We start from the raw sequence: 24,331 nt of genomic DNA, 5'->3' as shown, positions 1-24,331 counted from the left end.
AGGAGGTGACAGGGAGAGAAGACTATTGGGGAGAGAAGCATGGTGGACTAGATCGCCTCAGGGGTTAAACCTGAGGTGGGCGTCTGGACTTGCAATTACATAAGAATGCCTCTTTTCATAGCCTCCTCTCTCTTTCTTTCTTTTTTCTCTTCTGGTGTCTTTTTTTCACATACCTGGATTATCATTTGTATCTTTTGTATTAAATTTTTTTATTTATTTCATGATGTGTTTTAATCATGTATATGTGTATGGATGCATGCACGAGTGTGTGCACACATGTACATATTATCACTACAAAGTGTGTGAAAAATAGTGGCATACACATGGATCACCCAATTTGCATTACAGCTGATTTTTCTTTGGGATTATTGCCTGCGGTCAATTTAGACAATTAAAGCCAGTGATCTTTAGAGCTACTATTTATTCAAAGTTTCATGTCTGTATCGTGGTTATGACTAAGGCCTTATAGGCTGAAATGTGTCAACCATTCTTATTTGCGTTTGTCCACTGTGGCTTGTTAATAAACACTACTAATTTTTAAGAGCAACAACCGGAGTGCGGGTCATCTTTTCTTTATTATTTCTTCTGATGTTCTCCTTTCTTTTGTATTCATGTATACTTGACTGGGGACACGCCCACCTATAATCCAACACCTGAAGAGGATACCAGTAACAGCTTCATCCTTGGATATAAAGATGCAGATGCTTGACCTCCCTGCTGTCTCTGGTTCTGCTACACAATTGTCATCCAATTCTGAGTCATACAGTGCTTGGGTCCTGTTGATGATGTCAGCCTTCTGTACTTTTAAGGCTGTTGGGTAAAGAAGTCAGGACCACAATCTAGGATGCCATTTTCCCACCCCTCACTATCTGGGGGTTGCAGGAGAATATGGTACAGGAGTATGGTATTAGCGATTTGCCACCCATTGTGCACCTTGGCTTTGTTACATCAATAAGAGACTGAGCTTGTATGAGGAAGAAAGAAGGTGACACGGTGGTGGGAATGAATTATAAGGGGAAATCTGTTGAAAATATTACCCTTCAAAGCTTAACCGCAGCTCATGAGAGATTATTGACAATATTGCATTCAGCAACCATGTTGTTTAGGCCAGCCATTTTATTTGTAACCAAACATTAGTACATGAAATTGCATCTTGAATTCATATTACTGCTGACCCGTATATACAATGTATATTGTTCTGCCAAGCTTGACCACACATTCAAGATTCTGTCTCATTCTGAGCATTTTTTAACATGTGTTTTTTACAACATAGTAGATACATACAGTATATTGGTGTAACACCTAAATTAATTATAATGCGGTGATTGTCTTAACACTTTGAACTTTTAGTACAATGTATTTCTTAAAAACATTCTTTAACTATGGATTAAGACACCATTTCACAACAACATTTTCTACTATGTCTGTTTGAACCAAAATTGTCCATCTTTAAAAATAAAACAACCTTGGGTTAAATTTATTTAGAATTGTTGGATGTGGGTAGGCATAAGTACTCTAACCTTAACGTGTCTGCGCTAAATCTACATCTTTTATCAATGATTTCATTTCTATGCCAACCCCATTGAGAAGGCAAATGTACTAATTTTAATTCTTTGTTCCTGGTAATTGGGTGGCCTAAAGGCCTGGTTGAGTCCAGTGGTTAGCCAGGACATTATCTACTGAACACAAAGAAAAATACACACACTAACTTTTGTTTAAATAGCACCATTACTTTCTGCAATGCTGTACAAATGGGTATACATTTACATTAGAGTCCCCATGCCTTCCTCTTTCCCATTCACTACTTATTGTAAATTAAAGAAAAAATACTTTTGTTAAACTCACTGCTGGCATTGCTTCAGGTAGTCCACTAATCAGTCATCTCTCTACTCAATCCTGAAATAAACCTATCCATTGGATAGCCAATAGAAAGTGTTTAATGTCACTGAGGTGGACACCAAACAAATGACCCCTCTCTCCTCTTTAAGGAAGAATAGAGAAGACTCAGGGCCAAGGCCATTACCTGACCAGATATCTTGATGAGAATTGGGGCACTTAGATTAGAAAGGATGGTTGAGGGTCAACATATGTGTCTAAAGTTCAATTTACTACAGTGTAAGGACTAGACAGATCATAACCTTAAAAATAACAGAACAAGTGGTTGGATACAAGGGAACAATCTTGCTGTCAGGAATGACATTGAATTTCATTAACATAAAACATTGGGGTTAAATAAATCTCCTGAAGAACAAAAATAAAAATGTCTTGTTTGAAAGATGTGTTTATTTAGAATGCTAGATATGTTTGAAATACTTTAATGCCATTTGCTTTAGGGAATAAATTAGGTTTTAGGCAGAGCTTTTTTTCTCAGAAAATAGGTGCAGGAACTCAACCACGACCCCGTTCAGATTTCACGAACAGTAGAAGGGTCTTAAAGGGGCATTAAATACCAGGATTGCATTACATACAGAGTGCAGAGTTCAGGGGGGTTACACACAGAGTGCAGAGCTGTCACTTGTAAACACAGAAACTGGACTTCTGTGTTTACAAGTGATTTTGGTGAGCAGGCACCAAAGGGTCTGAGCCAAAGGTGGTGGAACTCGGTTCCCCCAAGTTCCCCCTGAAAAAAAGCCCTGGTTTTAGGTCAAAAGCTTATCAAACCTGCTAACTTGCTAAGATAACTGCTGATGATTTGATAAGGCTTTAGCTGACACATTCTTTGGCATGCTGACAGTAGGCCAGGCCTTGTGCAGGACAGAGTGATCATTTTAGTAACTGGAATTTTGCAGCCTACTTTACCGTCATCCCGCACACATTAGAACTAATAAAATGGGAAGGAGAATCCTTAACGTATATGAGTAATAACCCCAGTGATCAAGTCTATCCCTCTTATCTGTTGTTAAATTGCTGAAAGTGCTAATGAAGCATATGGCCCTGTCCCAAATATTACGTTATGCTTAATGCAGGCTTATCCTTGCAGAACCTCTATGTTACAGGATAATGTCATTTCCTTTCATTTAATCATGGCAGCAACAATGCATTTTCTATCACTTGTATTAATGTTTCACATAACTGGCTAAGTAAATACAATAGGTCATCGCTCGGGTAATGGAATGGATTCCTCCAGTTCAATAATTTCAAATTCTTGACATTTCTGCTACAGAAAAGTTGGATGCACTCTTTGCAGTTTTATGTAATGTTAATATTTTTTCCATCTGAATTTATGAGTTTCAAAATCCTTTGAGGTTATTTAGAAAAGCAAACTGGCAGTATTTCAAAGAAGGCTGTTTCAACTGAGGAGATATGACCCACAGGAAATTACTTTAGGATTCACAAGAAATCAGATAAAAAAAATACTACAGTTTGAAATATATTGTTTTAGACTGAACACTAGCAAAGACTTCAGGGCCAAAAAGCAACACCACACTAGAACTGGTCCCAAATTAAAGTAGACCATTTCTCAAAAAGTGAAGATGTTCTATGTGATATGGAACATCCAGAAATGTAAATTGTGCCTAATCAGTACCCTGAAAAAAATGTTTGTTTTAAATCCCTCCTAGATAAATAGCAGTGCACTTTGCCTACAGCCCTAAAAGAGAAGTTCAGTCAAAGCTTTTTTGGTCATACTTCTCTTAGGGGTCACAGGAATGAACTTAGTTTTGCGCTCCTGTGACCCAGAGTCAGCTTAAAGTGGGCTATTGCCTGTTGTCAGGTGACATCACATAAGGGGTCACATAAGGCGGCAAGAAGTGCTTAAAGCGGAAGTTCCACTTTTTTACACCTGCTGAGTACTGAACAGTACTTATCAGATGTAGAAATATCTGTCAAAATCACTCCTCAAGAATGCCACCAAAGCAGGCCACCAAAACTACTGGCTCACCTAAAATTGCCAACATTCTTTCATCCCAGCTCCCCTACCAACCATCAAGGTATGCAGGGATTATGCCAGGACTTACTAGCACAAGCATTGAGACTTCACAAAACCGAAGCTAGAAACAGCAGAATATACTATAACAACTAAATACAAGAAAGGCACATCATAAATAGTTATTTCGCTCCCAGTCCAGGCTTCTTAATCAGGTGCCCCCAGGGAAAGCCACTTTTCCTGGGGTCACCTGTGCGTGCTTGCTCCTGAATCCCGCTGATTGGTCCATTGACACAGAGTTGATTGACAGTAAAGAGAGCCAATCGCTCCTGCTGCTATTAATCTGCCCAATGAAGAGAGACAGCAGCAAGTACACAATGATGGATCAAATGAGCTCAGGCAAGAAAAAAGGGGAGGGTGTAGCTGCAGCACAGAAGGTTTCTCACCTTCACTCGATGTCCCTCGGTGTCCAGCGATGGTGTCACGGAGCTGCAGAAATGGGAGATGCCTTTGTAAACAAGGCATTTCCCTGTTCTGCCTAGTGACAGGACAGTGATCTACTGATCTCTGTGATCGGGATCAGTGATCACTGTGGTGTCACTGTTAGCCAAGCCCCCACACAGTCAGAATCACTCCCTAGGACACACTTAACCACTTCATCGCCCCCTCGTGTTTAACCCAGTCCCTGCCAGTGTCATATACACAGTATTCAGTGCATTTTTATAGCACTGATCGCTGTATAAATGACAATGGTCCCAAAATACCATCAAAAATGTCTGATTTGTGGACCATAATGTTGCAGTCACGATAAAAATCCCAGATTGCCGCCACTACTAATAAAAAAATATATTTAAAAAATGCCATAAATCTATCCTCTATTATGTAGACTCTACAACTTTTGTGCAAACCAATAATATACGCTTATTGCGCTTTGTTTTACCAAAAATATGTAGAAGAATACATATCGGCCTAAACTGAGGCAGGAGGAGGGCAGAGGAATGACTCCCTTTATGTCAGGTCTCTCTCTCCTGTCCCCTGACACCACAGGCCCAACTTTAAACACTATATTCAAGACAGCAGATAATGGCTTAACTTCCTAGATAAAGTGTCCTACACACCCTCGGAGCCTTGGGTATGTGTGTGTGGATCCGTATAGCACTAGTAGCTTCAGTCCTTTTGAAGCAAAGATAAGATGTGGTATCTTCAGCTAGCCACTCGTTGGTGCACTTAAACTCCTGGATAGCAGGGCCAAACAACACAACTGGCCCAGATTATCAAGTGAAACAGGCAGGGTTTTGTTCAACAAGGTGAGAGGACAATGGTGTCTGTATACATTGTCCCAGAAATAGATGGCCTTATCCCTTTATCCCTGTGGTAATACAAGTATACCCAAGAGAACCAGGAACACTGCTACCCATGCACACCCCGGCCAGGAGAGCCATATGCAGGGGTGTCGTGGAATGGCTACCCCAATGGTGGGTGCCACACGAGAAAGAACCTCGAGCAAATGGCGTCTGCCCTCTTTATACCCCTCCCCAGCATGCACAGCGAGGTGGCCCACCCCCGCCAGGCCAACTAAGGAGTGATACTCAGACACACTTGACCCCACTTCTGCCACCTGCCATCCAGGGGTGACGGGAGTCCTCGGACAAAAGGATAGCCCACAGTACAGCCAAGCTAGAGCAGAGACCCAAATTTAAACAATCAAACTAGTTCAGAGCTAACTATTTTTTTGAACTTTCCCCTAAATTTAACATAGCACCGGCTCTGAAAATAGCCAGGCGCTACACATATTTTTGACAAAGTATAAAAGCTAATCTTACAAGTAAATTGATACCTAACATCATGCCTTAAAATAACGCACGCTCATGGATTGGCAACAAACTCTGATATTTAAAAATCTCCGTAGGTGATGCTTTAAAAGCCTTTACAGGTTATCAGTTTACAGTTACACAGATGATCTGGTGCCAGAATTATTGCTCTCACTCTGATATTCATAGAGATACCTTACATGCATGCTGTGAATGGAGTTTACATATCAGGACCGATGCGTGTGCGTTCGCCTTTGCGTGCAAGAGCTGTGGGATGGAGGTGATTTAGATTTTTTTAATTAGTATTATTTAGTTGATTACATTTTTTTTTCTTTTTACACTGTAACTTAAACTTTTTTAATCACTTTTATTGACTATCACAAGGGATAAACAACATCCCTTGTGATAATAATAAGGAGTGACCATAGTCGTCTTTACAGCAGGGCAAAAAGGGGCAGATGGGCCCTGTCAATCTTTAGGGGCCCAATTTAAGCAGAGCTGCCCCTTAAGCTGCTGTCCGCCCATCGCCTGACTGCACTTTCTGCACACAGAAGCCGGCACCTGGCCGGGCCTGGCATTGGCACACTGTGCAGTCTCTGCTGCTGAATATATTCTCTAGCAAGGAGCGAGGAGAGAGGAGTGGGCGGGGCCTTGAGCTCCACTGATTCTCTGACCCAGCCCCTTGCCGTGAATGGTGTGTGCGATACATGACGGGAGGCCTCGGGGAGGTAGGAGTCGGACTGCGCAGTGGAGCCGAAGCAGAGTGCTCCTGTGAGTGAGGCAGCTCAGGCAGCCACTGATCAGAGCGAGCTGAGCTGGCCAGGACCAGACAAGGTAGGTCTTTCTCCTCCCTAGGCTCCTGCTCCCCATATAGGTAGTTAATTCAGACAGTTAGTTAGTAAATCCTGACCAGTCCAGGTTATGGCTGTGTCCAGAAGGATTTATTTGCATGGCCACCAGACCAGACACTGCTTGATGGGCCTACTTTAGGCCTGATTCACATGTATGCAGGTTGGGGGCCACATTTTCAAAGGCACAGCATCCTATTCATTTGAATGAGCTGCTATTCCTGCGTTTCCCACAGAAAAAAAGGTGCATGCAGCATTTTAAAATTTCAGTGGCCTTGAAATCCATCCTGCTTTTGCACCATGCGACTTACCTGCAGTTCCTTCACTGGCAAGCTTGCTGCATTTTTAGGTATGTGGGCCATGCATTTAAAAACACCGTGCATTTGCGTTAACTGTGTCATGCAAACGCACTGTGTTTTTAAATGCATGGCCCACATACCTAAAAGCGCAGCAAGCTTGCCAGTGCAGGAACTGCAGGTAAGTCGCATGGTGCAAAAGCAAGGTGGATTTCAAGGCCACTGAAATTTTAAAATGTTGCAAGCAGTGGCGAAGCGTGGGGGGGGCAGCCGGTACGGCTTCACCGGGCGCAATATTCAGGGGTGCACAGTTTTGTCTCTGCAGCCTGTCAGCTTCCTTTTTTTTGATAATTCTATGTGTGTGTTTGTTTTTTGAGATGTTGGGGTGGAGAGCTAAATTTCATGGGCGGGGCAAGAAAATATTTGCCCAGGGTCCAATCCATATTAAAGACGGCCCTGGGAGTGACAGGTCCTCTTTAAGGAGAGATCTGGAGTCTATTAGACCCCAGATCTCCCCTCTTCCCTTAAAAGCATCTGATCACACCAATATTTGTTTTATCAGATGCTTTCACAAGTAATGGCTTGTTTACATCCTGGCAAAACCATTGTTGTTGCTTTTGCTTTCTTATACCATAGAGATGATCAGGGATTATCACTATGGTAATCCGGTGGAACGGGAGGGCACTGGAAGGCGGTGGGGAGGTTTGAGACCCCCTCTGCCGCCCGAAAAAACAATCCAGCGACTATCTAGCTGCTAGGATTGCTTTTACATTTAACCCCAGTCAGAATACCAGGATGATGCCTGTAGCTGCAGGCATCATCCTGGTATAACCACTTCCACCTGGTAATGTATGAGTATGTTGAGGAGGCTGAAGTAAAAAAAAAGGTTGCTGTGTGATGCAATAAAACATGCGACACAATGCTTCCTGCGGACTGATCTGCAGGGCACTAACAGAACACTTATCTGTCCAAGGGTCCAGCACCATCCTCACTTGGGCTAGTTCTTTACTAGCCTTCGGTATCCTAACTGTGGGCAGCCTGCTGTGCTGTTTGGGACATCACAGCTGGCTGCCCACTGCACATATATGAGACACGCTGCACTTTTTAATTGGTCCTGCAGTCTTCTGGGACATGTGATGTGTCACAGAAGATTGTGGGAAAGTAGGGGGGGGGGGGACTTCTGCTTCTAGGCAATCTGAGTGGAAATGGTGGGTACCCCCCCCCCCCCCCCCAAAAAAAAGAGAAGCTGAGCTTCCCCTGAAGTAAGGAGGTCAGGGGGAATAATAATAGTATACAGTGCAAATACTGTCAGCAGCCATCCCAGATAGCAAGCAATTGAGATGCAAGTTTGAAAATGACTTTCTAAGCTATTGCTAGACTTGCCAGACTACACACGTTTGTTGTACAATTGCAGCAAGTCTGCATTGCATGACTCCAGATCAACTTTTTTTTTTTAAACATTCTGCAAGTCTGCTACAAGTTCTGGTTCAGTTATGTTGTGCAATAGTCATCCCACCACAGGGGTCACTGCGGCTTGCAGAGCTCTTGCTGTAGACTCACCTATGCAACTTTGCTCCTGCTATAGAGACTCGCCATGCAAATTTGCTACAAATTGGAAAAGTGTGAATTAGAACTTGTGCTTCAAGTGCTCTGAAAGTGTACAACTTGTCAGTGAAAATGTGCTGCAAGTTAACAAGACTAATAGCCAGATTCAGAGAGAGTTACGCCGGCGTATCAGTAGATACGCCGGCGTAACTCTGAATCTGCGCCAGCGTAAATTTAAGTGTATTCTCAAATTGAGATACACTTACTGGGGCAGATTCAGGTAGATCAGCGGATCTTTAGATCCGCTGGATCTAAGTTTTTTACGTTCCGCCGGTGCATGATTCAGCAAGCACTTACCTCGCAAACTGCACCGTTGGATCGTAACTCCCCCCGGCGGAATGCAAATTCCGCGGCTAGGGGGAGTGTACAATTTAAATCAGGCGCGTTCCCGTGCCGATTTAACTGCGCATGCGCCGCCGCGAAAAAGTCCAGTGCGCATGCTCCAAATGACGTCGCTAGGACGTCATTGTTTGCGGCGGGTACGTCGATTGCGGCCATCGGGATTCCTGATCGCGTTACGCAAACGACGTAAAAAATTTAAAACTCGGCGCGGGAACGTCGGCCATACTTAACATTAGCTACCCCTCATATAGCAGGAGTAGCTATCCGCCGGAAAAACCCGAACGCAAACGACGTAGAAAACGAGCGACGGGCGGGCGTACGAACGTGAATCGGCGGTTTTCCTCATTTGCATATGCGACGGGTAAAAAATAGCGACGACACCTAGCGGCCGGCGGGAGTTTACAGCCTAAGATCCGACGGTGTAAGTCACTTACACCAGTCGGAACTAAGGGAGATCTATGCGGAACTGATTCTTATGAATCAGTCGCATAGCTCCGACCGTGGGATCTCACAGATCCGACCGTCGGGTCTCACAGATACGACGGCGGATCAGGAGATCTGCCGTCGTATCTATTGCTGAATCTGGCCCACTGTAAATCTAGCTAAGATACGACCGCGGGCGCCGTCATATCTTAGCTGTCTATTTAGGCCGGCCGCTAGGGGCGTGTACGCTGATTTATGCCTAGAATGCGTAAATCAGCGAGATACGTCTATTCACGAACGTACACTTGCCCGTCGCAGTAAAGATACGCCGTTTACGGAAGGCGTTTTCAGGCCTAAAGTTATTCTACCAAAAAGATGGCACAGCCAATGTTAAGTATGGACGTCGGAACCGCGTCAAATTTTTTCATTTTTACGTTGTTTGCGTAAGTCGTCCGTGAATGGGGCTGGGCGTAATTTACGTTCACGTCAAAACCAATAAGTCTGTGCGGCGTAATTTGGAGCATGCGCACTAGGATATGTCCACGGACAGCGCATGCGCCGTTCGCTCAAAACGTCAATCACGTCGGGTTACGATTCATTAGCATAAAACACGCCCACCTCTTCACAATTTGAATTAGGCGCGCTTAGACCGGCACATTTACGCTACGCCGCCGTAACTTAGGACGCAAGTGCTTTGTGAATACAGCACTTGCCTCTCTAACTTACGTCGGCGTAGCGTATATGAGATACGCTACGTCTGCCTAACGTTAGGCTCATCTACGTGAATCCAGCTATTAAAATTTAACACAAATTTGCGCAAGTTATCCTTTCTATCTGGGATGATCATGATGATTACAAATGCCGCAGACAATGTTTGCAATGAATACTATTACTACTCCTGTCAGGAAGAGTAATAAAATAGCCAACATTGATGTCTGTGTTTGAATTGTACAGTATGCAGCTTAATGTCTTTCTTTTAGCAATGGTAAAAGAGTGCACTTGCCTGGATCAGTTCTGTGCCCACCCGCCAGCTCCAGCTCCTTCTCCCCCTCCCGACAGATATAATCCCATTCTGACAAAGCCCTGTCCTGTGTATTTACTGAGGGAGTGATCACTCCACCAAGGCAGCTGGTGGCTGTAGGTGGTGGCCAGAAGTATAGTTTTACTATTGGCAAATACAGCAAGCTGCTGCCACCACCTGCAAGTCTTTAGCTAAAGTCTTTTGTGGCCCTCTCCTGCAAATATGGGATTTAGGAAGATGGTATGGAGTTGCTTCAGTTCCATTTACTCCATGTTTGTCGTGGGTGTCAGGGCACAGTGAGTCCCCTTCCCTTGGGGGCCCATGTGCTCTGCACACACTGCATACATAGATGATATGACACTGCAAGAATTAAGTATGAAGTAGGAACTATCAGGAAAATGCTGCAGTCTTGGAAACCAGGGTTTTATCTGCAATTGTGTTTTTCTTCCACAGTTCACAGAATGTTATGAAAAATAGCATCTTTGTATCAGAATGTGGTAAAGATAGCATCATGGAGCATTTAAAGGTACCTGTCATGTTCTGAACATAAAGTGCTAAAAATTGGCTTTTGGATCCTTTTGATGATTTTCTTTGAATTTTCTTCAGACAGTACATTGAAACACCCCAAATGAGGACCAAAAAAATATTGCTACATTTTTGCAGGTGGAAAAGGAAATACCTACTTCTAAGAAAAATGGATTGCATAGAACCTTTTGGCATTAAAATACATGACCCTGCTTCTTTTATCTTACAGTTTCCAATCTAAACGAGATACAACTTTTCTACAAAGTGACCTGATTGTGGAATTCAGTACACTGAAATCAAAAGTCACAATATTCATTTCATCCAGCAATGCCAGCTCTCATTAAAACTAAAAAAGCAAGCTCATGTGCTTGTATTTAATTACCTTTTCGGGAAATCCATATATATATATATATATATATATATATATATATATATATATATATATATATATATATATATATATATATATATATATTTATATATTTAACTTTTCCCCCCTCTAATTCACTTTTGTATGTAAATGTTTTTTAATTTACAAGTTAAAAAAAGAAGACACACAAAACAACAAAAATAAAATAAAAAATGTGAGCATAGTGGCATAGTAACACATTGGTTCTATATGCAACTATTTGACATCCTCCAACCATACAGTATGTCTTCCTGTTAGGATCACATATATTAAAATCACCATCTATTAATGGATCTTGTGAATATCAGATCTCAAGATATCCCATATTAATATCACTCATACCTGCTATTCATTTCACAACATGTGGAGACTGTGTCCCAAACAATTTATAACCTAATATAGTATTTAAGCCACTCCAGTTAGAACAATAAACTACCATTTTTACAGGCAACCAATAAACATGCTTATACAATATAATATCACTTCCCAATATATCATTCCAAAGCCTGACTATATCTCAAAAGCAGCCTTATGCCGCGTACACACGATCGGAAAAACCGATGAGAACGGTCTGATGGACCATTTTCATCGGACCAAACCGATAGTGTGTGGGCCCCATCGGTTATTTATCCATAGGTTAAAAAAAAGCAATCTTGTTTTAAATTTAACCGATGGATACCTAACCAATAGAAAAAAAACGATTGTTTGTAGGCACGTCCATCGGTTAAAAATCCACGCATGCTCAGAATCAAGTCGACGCATGCTTGGAAGCATTGAACCTCATTTTTTTCAGCACGTCGTTGTGTTTTACGTCACCGCGTTCTGACACAATCGTTTTTTTTAAACCATCAGTCAGCTTCATCGGTTAACCAATGAAAACGGTCCATCAGACCGCGTTCATCGGATGGACCGATCGCGTGTACAGGGCTTAAGTGTTCAATTGGATGCTAAGGAGAAAGGGGCCAACCCAGGTACTTCTATCCATTGTTCCCACACTTTTTGGAATGTTATTGGGGTAGCTCCAGTTCCGATAAACTTGTCGTTCTTTCAATAAAGCATTGTTAACTTGTATCCGCCATTCATTATGTGTGTGTGTGTTTCCAGGAGACATCCACTTGAATTAAATAATTTTCACGCACAAGGTGTTTTAACTTCAGGTGAAAATATTTCTTTATCTAAATGACCCAAATAGACATACCTTAGGATCTAATTATATGCTAGTTTGATAGGTACAATTAATAGGGTCTACTAGACTTTGCCAATACCTAAACAATTTCGGGCATTTCCACAACATAGTAATCTTCCAGACTACTCGTGCACCTTGGGCTTTCAGTTGTATCTCGTCTACCACACTGATACAGCTTAAATGGAGTTCTATATGCTTTGTGAATTATAAACAATTGGGATAAGGTAAGGTACAGAAGGGATGTGTTCCAAAATATTCTGCCATCTGACAAAGCTCCCAGAAAATTTTCCCATCCCTTTCTACCCGGACAAGCAGCCACCCTCTGATATTGTCCAAACAAGTAACTGTATATGAAGAAGATAAGGCCTTTCTTTACCTGAGTCATTGCAAGGGAGTCTATGAGTAGCATAGTCTGTACCTCTGGCATTAACCCCCCCCCCCCACATCTTTAGAAAGTTGAAGTGTTGAAAGCTTAATTCTGGTGTTCTGTCCTCTAATAAAATACAAAATAGAGAATCTATTTTTTATAACCCCTAAGGGGTATCCACAATAGTAAATTGTGCAAAACATAGAGTAACTGGGGGCCCAAAACATGTGTATTACATTTGCTCGTCCTACCAATGATAAGGGCAACTTGGTCCTCGTCTTGACCCTATTTTAGGGTATACCCATATGCTGAGATATTTAAAGGGCGTCACTCATTTGATCAGGTGAGCAATCTGCGGTAGAGATGGGGAGAGCTCATTCACTGGAAATAACACAGATTTATCCTAGTTTATAACAAAGCCCAAAAACGAGGCAATGTTTCTATCAGTGTCAAAGTGGAGGTCAAGGACTGGTCCATGTCCCCTAGGCACAATAGTGCATCATCTGCATACAGGGAGAGTTTCTCCTCCCTTTCTCCTCACTTAAACCCCTGGATATTTTTTGTCTGCCTAATTGCTATTGCCAGTGGTTCTATAGCCAATGCAAATAGCAATGGGGATAGTGGGTACCCATGCCTAGTGCCTCTGAATAGGGGACAAAAGCAGAAGTACAGCCATTAATTTGCATGCATGCTTGTGGAGCAGAATACAATAGTTTGAGCCTCCATACAAATCTGTAATGTTACTTCTTTCAATAAATTCTATGAAAAAAATAAAATACGACTAAAACTAAAAGAATTCAGATGAATAAAATATGACTATAACTAAAATGGCATTTTAGTCAAATGTCTATGACTAAAACTAAATAGAAATTTGATGTCAAAATTAACACAGCACTACCACATGAGAATAAGTAAGGGGCATTTACTGAGCTGCCGAAAGAAAAGAAAAAAGCAAAAAAAGCTTATATATTAATATATGGTAATACTGTATATTCAGGTAATATTTGCAATGGCATTACAGCCAATAGAGTTTACAGTTTGTGTTTTTTTAATATATTTTAAGTTGCTTCTGTTTGTCAAAAAGCAATATTTTTGTTTGTTTATGAAACTTAGTTTTATTTATAAAGATGTATATATATATACCGTATTAATCGGCGTATACCGTGCACTTTTTTCCCCTTAAAATCAGGGGAAAATCGTGGGTGCGCGATATACGCCGATACTGTTGCAGCGGTGTTTGTTTTTTTACTTAGGCGCCGAGCGCCGCAGCCTAGAGCCGAGCCGAGCCAAGTGAACTGCGCACTCGGCTACGCTCGGCTCTCGCATGAGAGGAGCCGAGTGAAGCCGAGAGGAGCCGAACAAACAGGAAATCCGGCTCCTCTCAGCTCGGCGCCTAATTCAAAAACGAACACCGCCGCAACCACGGGCAACGTGTGGATGGAGGACTGGACGGAACCCACAGACGGACACCTGGACGAACCCTGCGAGGAAGCCCCAGACGGACACCTGGACGGATGCCGCAAGGAATGAAGTTCACCTCTCTCCCCTCCCTCTCGGCAATCATCTGGGACACGACACAGGTCCCAGATGATTGCCCGGCCAGTCAAAGTGCGCAGCGCGGCTCGTGCAAGCACAGTGCCTGCCCAGCAGTGCGTTATGCTGGTGCCACGGAGAGAAGGGGAGACGAGCAGGTTTTCGTTTTCCCGCATTGCTGGAACCTGGGACAGGTAAGTGCCCGATTATTAAAAGTCAGCAGCTGCAGTATTTGTAGCTACTGAACTTTTTTTTTAAGTTGGAACTCTGCTTTAACCACTTAAGCCTCCGACCATTTTGTTGGTCAAAGACCAGGCCACTTTTTGCGATTCGGCCCTGCGTCATTGTAACTGACAATTGCGCGGTCGTGCGACGTGACTCCCAAACAAAATTTACGTCCTTTTTTTCCCACAAATAGAGCTTTCTATTGGTGGTATTTGATCACCTCTGTAGTTTTTATTTTTTGCACTATAAACAAAAATAGAGTGACAATTTTGAAAAAAATCCTTTTTTTTTTGCTATATTAAATATCCCCTAAAAATATATAAAAAACATGTTTTCCTCAGTTTAGGCCGGTACGTATTCTTCTACATATTTTTGGTAAAAAAATTGCAATAAGCGTATATTGTTTGGTTTGCACAAACGTTATAGCGTCTACATAATAGGGGATATAATTATGGCATTTATTTATTTTTTACTAGTAATGGCGGTGATCTGCGATTTTTATCATGACTGCGACATTATGGCGGACACATCAGACACTTTTGACACATTTTTGGGACAATTGTAATTTTTACAGCAAAAAGTGCTATAAAAAGAGGACCAAAGAGAGCAGCTTGGTTGATATTTTGAGACCAGGCTAGTAATGTAGCCAGGGCTGCTGTTAGAAATCCCAGGGCCCCGTACAGCCTACCTGGCAGCCCCCCCTCCCAAATATATCAAGACAATATTTTCACTAAAATTATACTAAAATTATTATTAGTGGACAGAAACATAACAGAGAATTAACTTGTGAATTAGCCATGTTTCAATAGTTTTTTTTACATTTTATAAAAAAATATTAAATGTTGAACATTTTGTAATTATTTTATTTTATAATTTTTAAAAACTATTTATTATAATATTTAATTATCATTTATATATATATATATATATATATATATATATATATATATATATATATATATATATATATACAGGACAGGGAAGCCTATAGCTGCGGATTGGGGGGGGGGGGGGTGGTCACAGTAACAGAGGGCACTTGGGGGGATCAGAAGCAGGCAGAACAGGGAGGGGGATTGCTGTCAAGGAATCAATTATAGGAACCATGCCCTGTGTCTGCATCAGAAAGCCAGCAGGAGGGGGAGAAACTGTCTTTCAGCTGTTGCAGAGAACCGCAAAGGGCATCCTTCTGTAATTGCCCCTCCGCACCGATTCCCCCTGCTGTTCAGGCCCCCCTGTGTGCCTGGGTCCCCTACAGGAGGACTGGTGGTCCCCCCCCCCCCCTATCAGCGGCCCTGAATGTAGCTGGGGACAGAGTTAGGCTGGATTCACACCTATGCATTTTTAGTGCCTTTTACATTTTGCAGATTAGCATTGCAGTCTGTTTAACATGATTTCCTATGGAACACGTTCTGTAGTGCAAATCTGCATAATGCAAATAGCACTAAAAATGCATTGGTGTGAATCCAGCCTAAGGCTCTGTAAAAGGATAGCCTATGTAAAAGTAATCCAATGAGGATCGAGTTGCAGTAGTCGAGACGAGAGATAACCAGGGAATTTAATTTTATGATCACAGCTAATAAACCTTCACAAAATACTAATAAAAGAAAAGCTTCAGGCAACACAAATTGAGGAACGTAACTGATACACATTATTTGTAACTTTGTGGCTCCTCTCCTTTTTCTTCCCTAACCCTCTAAAGTACATTTTGCTTCTGGGATTTCTCAACTTCCAGGAGGTGGATACCAGGTATCACATGTTGCCCCATGAGATCTATGATCACAGCCTCCTAAAATAGAAATGATTGACAGAAACAGCATGTTGATGATGCATGTTTGTTTCCTAGTAAGGCTTTGTGAAAAGAGGATGTCCAATCTCTGCTACTAGAAAGCCCTATCTGCTGTTGATGGATATAGAGGTAGACCCAGATATAATCAGAAAATATTAAAGGAAAAATTAGGCACACTTTGACTTTTCAAGGTCAACTGTGGCTGTATCGGAAATAGGGTGACCACATTTCCAAACTACCATTCAGGGACACTCCCATTCCCAAAAATCAGCTTGTGCTGTAACGAATCACAGCACAGTGATTGGACACAAGAGGATTTATGATTTCTCCAATCACAAGCAGGGGGCGGGGACTGTGCTCCTCCAGGCATTCCCGGCCAGGACAAGTCAGAGAGCAAGCGGTGATGTAGCTGCCTTTTTTGGGGCCATTTGTTTGGCTTGGGGGGTGGCTGTGTCAGTTTCATTCCAGGACACTGTATTGTCCTGGAATGAAGGTGCCCGGGACAGACCTGAAAAATGTGGGACTGTCCCGTGCAATCCGGGACACGTGGTCACCCTAATAGGAAAAAAGTAAAGGTTCTAGAGTGGCTATCGCAATCTCCTGAATTACCATCATTCAGCAAACTTTAGGAGATGTAAAACATGCAGTTCCAATGTATAGGGCCTGGAAATTATGATATTAAGAGCTAATAGTGTGCAAAATTTTGAACAGAATAATTTTATTATTTTCCCTTGTTATTAGGTTTTGTGACTATAATGATAATGATGAGTGTGCTGTTCTTTTTTTAATCAGAATAAAAAAAGAAAGCAATGTGTTTTGTCTAATTACTTATGATTACTTTAAGGCTAGGTTCACACCTATGCGAATTGAGTGCGATTTAAACCGCATCTAATTCGCAGGACATTTCAAAATACATTGTTTTCAATGAGGCTGGTTCACATATGTGCGATGCATTCGCACTGCGTATTGCCTCCAAACCGCATGCGGTTTTTATGTCTTGCGGTGCGGCTCAGGTGCGAATTCAGTCCCATTATCTTCTATGGGTACGCATCTAATTCGCACATGTGTTCAGTTCTCTGCAGGAGTTTCTCTCATTCAGCTCAATACAATTCTCCCCCACTCTCCTCTCACCCGGAAGTTCTCCCAGGTCTCCAAATTCGCACCTGATCTGCAGCTAAACCGCAGTTGATCTGCAGAACACCCTCTAGAGAAATCTGCAACGACAACGCAGCTCAAAAAAGCAACGCACTAGTGTGATTCCAGCCTTAGTGTCTTACAAGTTCTGCTCATGGTATGTAAACTTATGAGCACAGCTATGTGTTTAGGCAAATGTGTGTGCAGTACCAATGTGCACACTATTCAGACAAGCCATGAGGCTGGAAGAGCATTAGGGCCAGTTCACACCAGACGCAGTTTTGTACAGTTTCATGTGCATTTTTTTCTGCACTAAAAATGCATGCACAGTGTTTTCCATGTATTCCAATGGCTCTAGTTCACACCATGCAGTCAATTTCTGGTCAGTTTCTGGTGCAGAAACTGACCGGAAGCTGACTGCACGGTGTGAACTAGAGCCATTGAAATACATGGAAAACACTGTGCATGCATTTTGTGCAGAAAAAAAAGCGCACAGAACTGAACGGAGCTGCATCTGGTGTGAACTGGCCTTTAGATACTGTAAATGCTTTTCTAGGTACTTGTTTTGAACATCTTACTCAATACTATTTTTAGGTCTAGGTCCTTTGTCGAAGTAGAATGTTGTGAAATTACTTTTGATGCCTGATTATATGTTTGATTACCACAACCTTTAGGCTGGATTCACACTTGTGCGGTGCAAATTTCAGCTCTCTTATCTCTGCAGAGAGATAAGAGAACTGTTCAGCAGATCATCTTCATTTTAGCTGCGAATTTGGAGACATAGGAGAGGGGAGGTGGAAGGGGAAAGTGTATTGAGGAGAATGAGAGAAATCCTGAACAGAAATTAACACATCTGCGAATCAGATGCATACCCATAGAAGATAATGGGCCTGAATTCGCACCTGAGCCGCACATGTTTTTTCGACAATGCGCAGTGTGAATGCATCGAACATATGTGAACCAGCCTCATTGAAATCAATGTATTTTATAATGTTATGCGAATTGAATGCGGTTTAAGCTGCAACCAATTCACATAGGTGTGAACCCAGCCTCAAAGTTGCATGCAGACCTATTTGATTATCAGAGAATAGACCTTCTTTAAGGGAAGTAAACTCATCCATAAGGCTGGGCTCACACTAGTGCGGTGCGAATTTCAGCTCTCTTATCTCTGCAGAGAGATAAGAGAAGTGTTCAGCAGATCCATTGCGTTTTAGCTGCAGATTAGCTGTGAATTTGGAGACCTGGGAGAGGGGAGGGGGAGGGGGGAAGTGTATTGAGCTGAATGAGACAAATACTGAAGAGAAATGAACACATCTGCGAATTCAGCTGTGTACCCATAGAAGATAATGGGACTAAATTTGCACCTGAGCCGCACCGCAAGACCTAAAAAACGCACACGGTTTGGCGGCAATGCGCAGTGCGAATGCATCGCACATATGTGAACCAGCCTCATTGAAAACAATGTATTTTGAAATGTTCTGCGAATTGGATGCGGTTTAAGCCGCACTCAATTTGCATAGGTGTGAACCTGGCCTAAAACAGTTTCATTTCCGGCACTTGGCGGAAATGTAACACTCCCATTGGTTGTGCTCTCAACCAAACTGTCAAACCATCCAATGGCTGGTGTCATAACCGATTACATGTGTAGCACCATGGCAGTTGTAGAATAAACAGAGGCAAAGATGGCAGCTTCCTCAGCTGAAAACAATAAGGGGGGTTTACTTATACATTAACATAAAACCGCTGTTTTGATGAAAATAAAATAATCCCATTAAACTTAACGCAGTACTAAAGCAAAACTCTTTTTTTCCATTTTGGATAGAGTAAGGGAGGGATTTAATCCATGTCAGTTTTATTTTTTTGCCATCCTTGTCCCATTGGGGACATTTTCCCTCACTTCACAGAAAGTAATAGGAAATCCCTCCAAAGTGAGGAAATCCTGGGGTGCCACCAGGGGCACCAGAAATAGTACCCCCATTGGAAAATGTCTATAGCTGTTTGCAAACCCCAAATTTTTTATTTTATTTTACTTTTACTTTCAATGATATTGGTAAACAGGGCAATCAGAGAGGGTGAATCTTCCAAACGGGGACACAGACAGCAATAAAAGCTGGCGGGTGTTTAAATCCATCTCCACTCTATCCAAAGATAAAATAAAATGTTTTGCCTTTAGTTACACTTTAACTATATACGCTGCAAAGATTGCTAATTTGTTGATTTGATTGACACCGTTATGCTTACCTTCTGTATGTGCTATCTTACGTACTTATGAGCAAGGTCCACAGAACCCATTTGTGTTGAACTGTATTGTAACTGTACTGTCTCCCTTTATGGAGTGCTGCACAAACTTTTCATGCTATATACAGTAAATCCTGTAGAATACTAATTGTTATCTATAGATAGAAAGGTAAATTGTCATGTTGTACTTGTGTGATTAGTGGAAGGCTTTTGCTATAATCGCATGGTCAGTGCCAATGCTTTAATAAAACACAGTCTGCTCTCGACTGACCTTTAGATTTGTATTCTATTACCAATGATGAAACACCCAGTGGAATAAACCAAAGGACTTAAAGGAGCATATGGATACGATTTCTTGGACTTTTCTACAAATTAAATATTGCTTTCATGGTCACAAGGCAGAATGTCTTTAATTGCTCTACACTTTTAGTAAACAATGGCAGCCTGCAGATTGAAATTGGAAGGAACATTTTTGTAACACTATATTACAAAATGGCATATATAGCAATTACATATACTGCATATTACCATATTTTAAAGCATTTCATTTTAAACACTTGCTGTTTTTATTAGCAACTTTATAAGCTTGCCCTGAAATATCTATCATTATCAAAATTTTAGATTTTTGGTCTTATCAAAATGAATTGTAGTGTGAACAGCTGGATAATCATGTATATTGTTTGTGACCATTTATTCGACGCATTTAAATGAATAAAAGCTATGAAGTATTGCTTGGGTATTTTATGTATTATAAAAATGGGTAACAGCTAGAAACATTAATTTACTTCATTTCAATCATGCATTGAATTTGATCTCCAAAGTCCCTTCTGTCATAAACTACTTAATTTGTTAAATTGTTTGTAATGAAGGAAAATTCAGGGACTCACATTGCTGAATTTTTTATTTTTTTTACGGTTCGCTCACAGTAAAGCTCTTAACAGCCCCAGTGGTTTACAGCTAGGCATTAAATGAGCGAGACTTAATTGAAGTTTTAATTAAAGTTTCTGTAATTAGCTTTGAGGATGGATTGTCCATTGTGGGACAAATGCCTTATCCTTTTTGCATTTTACATTTTTTATTTTAATAGCAGTTTCGTTGATATAGTTTAGGTTTTCTGTTTGCTTTATGGCTCACATTGTCAGAAGGATATGAGATTTTCTTTTTTTTTTCGATCTAGAAACCTTGAGCACAGAAAGAGAAGGAGATTCATACTAATCTCTGGAGAAATAGATTAAGTGGAACTAATTCTGTAGTTTGATGCACACAACATATTGTATTTCAACAGTGTTGGAAGCAAGTAGAAGGTTATGTTACTGAATATTAACCCATCCCAGTTCCAATACAGTAGATCTCTAAATACTGTATTTATTGGCGTATAACACTCACTTTTTTACTCTGAAAATACAGGATAAACTGTGCCTGTGTGTTATACGCAGGGGGCTGTGGAAAGTTTTTTTCCTGAAACTTCCCTCCTAAAGTTAGGGTGCGTGTTATATGCCTGTGCGTGTTATACGCCAATAAATACAGTAGATAATGCTGGTTATATTTTAGGAAACATTTACAAGCAAAACAGACATTAGCCAAATTTGATCTACCTTTCTGCAGTGTGAAAAATGTTAGTTATTTCCTATTGAATTTTTGGCAGATTTAGAAGAGTTGATTTACTAAAGGCAAATAGACTGTTCATTTTGCAAGAGAATTTTACTAAGGTTAGTGAGGGGAATCCCATCGTATACCAGCTCCCAATGAAACAGTTGTCTCCATTTGGGTATTTTATTCTCAACTGTTGTTTTGTTGAAGTCTCTAAAATCTTTGATTACCCCTCACTTTAGCAGGTGATAACTAATGCTGCAGCCCCTGTTATGGGTAAACCTTGTCAGGAGCCGGAAGCAGTGTTCAAACTTTGTTTTATTAGAAAGCCCATAAACTATTGCAGACAGCTAATAAAAAAATACATGTGGCAACTAACAATAAAAAATAGGTTGAACCTGGATGGCTAAACCATAACATAAAAAGTCTTATTAAAAAGAAAAGAATGGCCTTTAAAAAATATAAAGTGGAGGGGTCATTGTCACCATTCCAACAATACAAGGAAAGCAATAAGAAGTGTAAGAAGGAAATCAGGGCGGCTAAAAAAGACTAGTGGCAGAGGAGAGTAAAAAAAAAATCCAAATAATTTTTTATATATATTAACAGAAAAAAGCGAGATCAGAGCACATTGCCCACATAAAAGACGATGAAGGGAGGATGGTTACAGATGACACAGAAAAGGCAACTGTACTAAATGCTTTCTTCTCCTCAGTTTTTACACAGGAAAAGGGGGGTACCATGTCAGGATTGTTAGTAACACATCACAGGGCGTACCCATGTGGCTAACAGAGGCTGGAGTCAAGAAAAGACTAGATAAGGTTAACACAAATAAATCACGAGATCAGATGGCTTACAGCCGAGAGTCCTCAAAAAACTCAGTCAGGTTATAGGTAGGCAATTATTCCTAATCTTTGTGGACAGCATACTGACAGGAATTGTACCAGATGATTGGAGAAAAGCCAATGGAGTACCAATATTTAAAAAAGGGAAGAGACATATTCCTGGAAACTACAGGCCAGTCAGCCTAACATCAATATTAGGTACATTATTGGAGGAGATGATAAGGCACTATATCCAAGAATTTGATGAAGAAAACAGTATTATTAGTAGTAATCAGCATAGGTTTACAAAGGGTCATTCCTGTTAACATTCTACGAGGAAGTGAGCTGTCAACTGGACAAGGGGAGGCTGTGGATGTGGTGTATCTGGATTTTGCAAAATAATTCAATAGTTCCCCATAAATGCTTAATATACAAGCTGAGGTCTGCAAGCATGGACCATAAGGTTTGTTCTTGCATAGAAAAGCCTATTTCTGACATTTGTTGCTTACAAGTTAAAATCTGTAATTTTTGCTAGAAAATTACTTAGAACCCCCAAACATTATGGGCCAGATTCACCAAAGAGATACGACGGCGTATCTCCTGATACGCCGTCCTATCTCTGTTTCTATCTATGCGACTGATTCATAGAATCAGTTACGCATAGATATCCATAAGATCCGACAGGTGTAATTGTTTTACACTGTTGGATCTTAGGATGCAATACCGCGGCCGCCGCTGGGTGGAGTTTGCGTCGTAAACCAGCGTCGGGTATGCAAATTAGCAGTTACGGCGGATCCACGACGGATTTTCACGTTCGCTACATCGTCGGTCGTCAAGTTTCCCGTCGCAATTTTAGTAGTTTTTTGACCTGCCCTAACTTTACACAGCAATCGTATTGCTGTATAAAGTATGGCCGTCGTTCCCGCGTCGAAATTTAAAATTTAACGTCGTTTGCGTAACACGTCCGGGAATACGGAAGTACGATACGCGCGTCGCCATTCGAAAAAATTACGTCACGGCGCGCAAAGCACGACGGGAATTGCGAAACTGAGCATGCGCAGTAGGTCCAGCGCGGGAGCGCGCCTAATTTAAATGTCACACGCCCATTTGAATTGGCCCGCCTTGCGCCGGAGGCCGCCGGCGTAGTTTTCATTGCAAGTGCTTTGTGAATCAGGCACTTGCGATGAAAACTTGCGGCGGTGTAACGTATCTACGATACGTTACGCCGCCGCACTTCTACCTGAATCTGGCCCTATATATATATACAGTATAAATATATATATTTTAGCAGAGAATCTAAAGAACAAAATAACAATTGTTGCAATATTTTATTTCACACAGTATTTGTGCAGCAGTCTTTCAAATGCAATTTTTTGGGGGAAAAAGACACTTTCATAAATAAAAATAAAATAAACAGTAAAGTTGGCCCATTTTTTTTGTATAATGTGAAAGATGATGTTATGCCGAGTAAATTGAAACCAAACATGTCATCCTTTAAAATTGCAAACACTCGTAGAAAGTACAGTACAATACCTAAAAATCTCCATAGGCGACGCTTTAATCTTTTTTTTTACAGTTTCCAGGTCAGAGTTACAGAGGAGGTCTAGTCTAGAATTATCCTTCCCCAGGCTTTTAGCCGCATCATTTGTTATCTCTGGAAAGCCGCTCTAAAAAACTGTACCAGGACAATGCCTGCAGCTGCAGGCATCATCCCGGTATAACCCCCTAAAGCTGAGGCCGCATGTATGCATACGCTTGGCACTAAGGGGTTAAAAATGATATAGAGGATGGGATACATAGATGTTACGTCTACCCCAACGTAGGTGGTCAGACACTAAAGCTAGCTACTGTGTGCTTCACCTATAGCAGCCCCCTTTCCCTTAAGGCAAGCAGGCCTTGGTACTTGGTTGCCCCCAGGACTTATACACAATGCTATAGTGCCTGGCCACCATGCCAGGGCAGATGTGAACTAAGCAAACAAACAGACTATTTGCAGTTAGCAGACAGATAGCGTGGTTCTATGACAGTCCAGGTAAAAGACAGGCTGAGTTCAGGGAATAGTCCAAAAATCCAGTCCAAAGTCATACACAGGGAAATTCAAATGAGTAAAGCAGGACAGATAGACAGGGAGCTTGATCATTAACAACCATAGGTATTATTCGCTATCACAAGCAAAGGACAGAGCGTCTGGCCTGCCTATAACAGGTGCCTGACCACATCAATCACACAGCAGGTGTACACAGAGATGGAGAATGAAACAGCCAAAACCCGGATGCTGGAATAGGGAGCAGGAGCACTTAAGTGAT

The sequence above is a fragment of the Rana temporaria genome, chromosome 3 (assembly GCF_905171775.1).
Source record: "Rana temporaria chromosome 3, aRanTem1.1, whole genome shotgun sequence".
Classification (NCBI taxonomy): domain Eukaryota; kingdom Metazoa; phylum Chordata; class Amphibia; order Anura; family Ranidae; genus Rana; species Rana temporaria.
Note: the sequence above shows the minus strand (reverse complement) of the source record.